Source organism: Cherax quadricarinatus, chromosome 7, assembly GCF_038502225.1.
Source record: "Cherax quadricarinatus isolate ZL_2023a chromosome 7, ASM3850222v1, whole genome shotgun sequence".
Taxonomy (NCBI): Eukaryota; Metazoa; Arthropoda; class Malacostraca; order Decapoda; family Parastacidae; genus Cherax; species Cherax quadricarinatus.
Genome location: NC_091298.1, coordinates 41594349 through 41600348, shown reverse-complemented (window position 1 = coordinate 41600348; position 6000 = coordinate 41594349).

Here is a 6000-nt window from a genome sequence, read left to right as displayed (position 1 = left end):
GGATGTCGTGGAGGAGAATTCCAAAGGAAATCGAGGAGATGGCCGTCTATGGAGTGACATTGTGGAAGAGTCTCTTGTGGTGCATGATGGGCGTGGCACGAGTTGTGTGGAGTCAAAAATGGCCACTTTGCCGGTGACGGGGGAGGACGTGCTAATTCAGCAAGAGGTGCAAGAGCTGGAGGAGGAGCTCGACGAGGTATTGAAAAATTTACCTTCTTCGGGCGAGGATAATGGCTTGGTCCGAGAAATGGTGCCTGAGTTGAAAGGAGAGTGTGGCGGGACAGGCACGAGAAGGACGGAGGACAACTGCAGGCACAGAGAGGAGTCACCGAGCTCTGTGCGACAGGTCACAGTGGAGGTTGATATTCACTGTGAGGAATCTTCGGAAGACAGTATGGCGGTAGAGAGTGTCACGAGGAAGAGGGCGGCTGCGTCAGACTCAGATGATGTCCTGACACCCGCGCAGAGGTCTGGGAGGAGGGATGTATATTTTCGTGACAGCCAGGATAAGAGGCATCGAAAAGGGGGGGGGGTGGATGGTGACAAACCACATGTTGACCCTGGGGCAAGAGGTCCTGGGAAGGGTGAGAGGAGAAAGGATTGGAAGCTTTAGAAAGGCCTTAAATGCATGACTGTGAATGTGAATGGACTGTGTACTGGTATGAAGAGGGAATGCTTTCGTATTCTCTTACGTCGATACAGAGTGGACGTAGTCTTTCTACAGGAGCATAATTTCAGGGAGGGTAAAGTGCTCGAGGTGGAAGGGTATACGGTGTTGACTCTGCCATCGGCACGTTTGAAAGGTGGTGTGGGTTTATTGATAAAGGAGGCGAGCCCGTTTGTGTTGCAAAGACGTGAAGGGGGTGGGGGGGGGAGGGTGTTGCGTGTGGATGGGTGGTGGATGGGGCAGAGGGTAACCTTTGTAAGTGTGTATGCACCAGCTGAAAATGATATGAAAGTAAAGAGGGATTTTGTGTGTGATGATCTAGTTTTTGCTTTCCGTGGTTTACCTGAAGTGGCCATCGTAGGTGGGGACTGGAATTGTGTGATCAGGAGAGCGGATGTGGAACCTCGAGGGGCGGGGCATATGTTGACAGCATTACGCAATCTATTGGTGGACGTTCAGTTGAGGGATGTGGTAGGTGGGGGAGCGTGGGAGGTGGAGCATACTTTCGTGAGGCGAGGTTACGCGGCTAGGTTAGACAGGTTGTATATATCTCATAAGGTAGTGTCAAAGTCTGTCCGTACTATTGACCTAGCCTTTTCAGATCATAGGGCGGTTGTCGTGGAAGTAGAGTGGGATTCTCTAGCTTGTATCTCTAGGGGATATTGGAAATTAAATACGAGTCTGTTGGAAGATGAGGAGGGGTTGGGGGGTTTTCGGGAGCTGTGGGAGAGATTAACTGAGGAGGTACAAGGTGTGGAGGACGTGGTGACGTGGTGGGATGGTGTGGCTAAGGACCGGATTCGGCATTATTATGTGCGGGAGGGGAAAAGGATTAATTCTTTAAAATTTGGGTTGATTAATTATTTGGAGGACAGGTTACGAGGTTGTTATGTAAAAGGGACAGTAGAGGGTGTCTATCCGATGGACAACATTATGATACTTAAAGAGCGGTTGCGGGAAATTCAGGACGAGCGGTTCCAAGCGGTGAGAGTAATGGCGGGGGTGGAGGAGGTGTTATGGGGAGATAGGCCGTCTTCGTGTGTGTTGCGCAGACAAAAACAACGTCAGCAGGCAACAGCTATTCCATGTTTGGAGGTTCTTGAGTCGGTGGGTGGGTATAGGGCGGGTCAGGTAATCCACACTACGGATGGGATGGGGTTGTTTGCGGATACGTGGTACGAAAAGTATTGGCGGGAGGAAGGGGTAGGATTAGGGGATTTAGAGAGGGTGTGTGGAAGTGTGCCATGTAGGTTAGGACACAGTGATAGGGAAGCTTTGGGGGGGGACATAACTGAGGAGGAAATATGGAGAGCTTTGAGTGCCATGCGAAAGGGCAAAGCACCGGGAATCGATGGACTGCCGGCGGAGTTTTATCAACAGCATTGGGAGTTAATAAAAGGTTTTTTGGTGAGGTTACTGAACTTGATGAAGGTAAGTGGAAGGTTGGGTGAAAGACAGGCAACAGCTGTAGTTGTTTTGGTACCGAAGGGTAAGGAACAGCGTTCGCTCAGGGACTATAGAACAATATCATTGTTATGCGCGGATTATAAGTTATTTGCAAAAATTTTAGGAAATAGGCTCAAGTGTGTTGTAGGGAGGGTTGTATCGGAAACCCAGTTTGGGTTGCCAGGTAGGTCTATGGGGGTGGGACATGGTCTTTTAAGGGATTTCGTGGAAGAAAACGGGGGGGAAGGGGGGGCGGGGTTGGTTGCACTAGACTGGCAAGGAGCTTATGATAGGGTGGAGCGGGAGGCGTTGAGAGCTATCCTTAGGAAACAGGGCTATGGGGAGGAAATAGTGGGATGGGTAGAGGCGTTGTATAGAGGGGCAATGGTGAGAGTACAGATTAATGGAAGATTAGGGGGGAGGATTGTCATGGGCAGAGGTCTTAGACAGGGGTGTCCTATGTCACAGCTTTTATTTGCATGCATACAGGACCCCTTTTATAGAATGGTGGAGCGCCATATGGGCGTTAGTGAAGGGGTTGGGGGGGGTACTGGGGGCGTTTGGCCTGTTCTCATAGGGTATGTAGATGATACTACTGTATTGGTTAGAGAAGGGATGTCCATAAAAGCCTTAGATGGAGTGGTCGACACGTTTGCATGTGCAACTGGTATGAGGGTAAATTCGGAGAAGTCCATGGTTATGGGGTTAGGAACTTGGGGGGAGCGGGTCGAGTGGGGTAGTGCAGTTGTAAAGAAGCGGGTGATGTCATTAAAAATTTGTGGTCTAATCTATGCAGATGATCTTGAGGTTGCACGTGTTAATAATTCGGTCAGGTTGGTAGAAAGGATACTGGGTCGATTGGGAGCATTGCGGCCTTATCATTTGACCCTTGTACAGCGTGCCATTGTAATTAACGTTTTATTGTATAGCAAGGTTTGGCATGTGGCTGCCGTGTTCCCTTTAACGGGGACGGCAATTGCAACTATACTTAGAGGGGTTTTTAAATTTTTGTGGGGTTCAGGTTGTGATTGGCTTAGAAGGGATGTAGTAATGTTACCTGTGCGTCAGGGGGGGTTGGGTTTAATGAATTTAAAGAGGAGGGTCAAATGTATCTTTATTAAAAGGGAGGTGATGAGGGAGGGTGTGAGTGGGGGGGGGTTGGTTAAGGTACACAATAAATTGAAACGCATGTTTTCTGGGACGGAGTTGAGGGAGTGTGAAACTATTTTGAGGGCAGCAGTGATGGTTAGGGATCTGGGTAAGGTAAAAATAAGTAGGTTGTGTAGGATGTCGGCGGAAAGGGTTGTGGCTCCGGTGGAGGGGATTTTCCCCATGTATGACTGGGGTTGTTTTTTTTATATTTTATTTAAAAAAACTGCATATACATAATACATTGTATTACTTACAAAACAAACCACGGTGAAAAATAAAATAAATGGTACATACAGTGAACTTCATACCTCTCCGAACATGAAATTAAACACCAACATTACAAACTAGTCAATAAAACCAACCACATCCACTGTAACTTTATAGAAGTACTTAGTATTGATGACAATACATACATACACATACATATATATACACATACATATATATATATATATATACATATACACATACATATATATACACATATACACACACACACATACATATATATAAATTAAATTAATATACAACTCAGATCGATATACAGAAAAAATACATATAGTTTACTTGCATGTCACAAGTACTTGGCTAAACAGGAGCACCATACCTAACACATACACCACAATATTGAAAACCCAACCTTCCACATCCTTACAATACAGAATTTTATAAACAGAGCAAATACAATAATGATTATAGTATAAAATTAAAAACCATACTAGATATTACAAAACCTCTAGTACACAATCCCGGTACATTTTAAGAACACCATAGATCAAGGCCATATTACAACCATATACATAACCCCACAACCATATACATAACCTATAAACCCTCCTTTTATAATAATCATTATTGCCAGTGCAGACACAGCTGACACTTCTACCCCCCCCCCTCCCCGTATGTACAGTCCCCGTTCTAAATAACATACATTGAATTATCCTAATGAAAGGTCATACCCTGACCTCATCAAAACCTAAAAGTTGGTAGTGCATGAACAAGACAAAAACACAAAATTTACAGACTAAAACAGATATGAAACATTACATTCCTATACACATACACTGTAATAAGTAGAAGAATATACACCACCAATATGATATCAAATATTAATGTTAACCATGAATTACAAACATTCAAAACATTGCATATCGTGAAGTTCACACTCAAAATGCAAGATAATACACCACATGCCACATTAGCGGTACAATACTAGGCTATGTAAATTATTTAAAGAACCCGAGACTAAAATAAAACTAGAGTAGTTATAAGGATAAGGCTGCTGTAATGTGCCAGTCCCAAAAGAACTGACACGTATCTCAGAAAAATTTTTTGTTGATACCAACGTGCCAATCTAATTACTTAAAAACGAGATCCTAAGGGCTCGGTATCCTGGCTTTCAAGGAAATTTTAAACCCAGTGAACATAACCATCAGGCTTAGAAATGTAACCCTGGAAACCACACTTATATCTCACTATGACAAACATTCTCGTGAAACATGGCGTACCATCCATACCTAATTCTCACTACCTTCCTCTTACACACTACATCAGTTCCAGATAAACCAAAAACAACCCCCCCCCCTTTACATCCCCCCATAAGGAGACCACTCCTTTGTCCATCCTCAGGGACCCCGCCTAAGGGAACCCACAGTGAGATTCCTATAACCTTCCGGGAAACTTTTTTCCCAAGACGCCCCATAAACCAACTTATTCCTACACTTCGTCCTATAGAATCTGGCCGCCAACGCTTTTATCCTCATATCACCCCTTAATCCCCTCATTCCCCATGAAATGTCTAGATAATCCACTATGATATACATTATAGCCCTTCCAACATCCCTAGGCACTCCCCTTACATCTAGTAGTAAAGCCCTTAAAAGCGGCAAACGACTCCCCCCCAACAGTCTGATAACCCCACCCATCCATGATCTCACCCCCTCCAAGGAGGTACAAAAAAAGACCACATGAAACGCCGTTTCAACATCACCACAAAACTGACAAAAAGCCTCTTCCACAAACCCCATACTACGTAACACCTCCTTGGAAGCCAGAATCCCCATGATAAACCTATATACTAATTCTCTTACTCTAGCCGGTATCCGAAGCTTACTAAAATCTTTCCAAATAACCCCCCAATCATACGTTGGATACACGGCTACCCCTTGCATAATTCCTTGACCTTTCACTACCCTCACCAACCGTTTCACTTTGATTTTATCCACCTGTTGCACTGTCAATAAAAATCTCAACATATCTTCACAAACCCTCAATTCCTTCCCACTCCACCATTTACGTGCCTCCTCCATAACTCTTCCTACTTTAGCGCCCCTCACACCCCCTTCCCTCATATACCTCCACTTGATATATACAGCCATTACTCTCAGTCCTAAAGGCAACAAACCTAAACCCCCTCTCCGAACATCCGTCATAACTACCTCCTTACTTAACCATGCCCTCCCAAATCCCCACACAAACTTCAGCACCCTCCTCTGCATTTCCACAATATCTCGTACCTCTAAGGGAAAAACCTCTGCCACCCCCCATACCTTGCTATAGACAAGTGAATTTACCACCACTACCCTCTGATGTAAAGCTAAGTCCCTCGCACTTAAACCTCCTAGTCTACTTAAAACCTTACCCGTGACAGACTCCGAATTTACCCTTCTGCATGCCTGCACTTCCGCCAAATACCATATCCCACATACCTTGATTCTGTCAACCACTGTCCATCC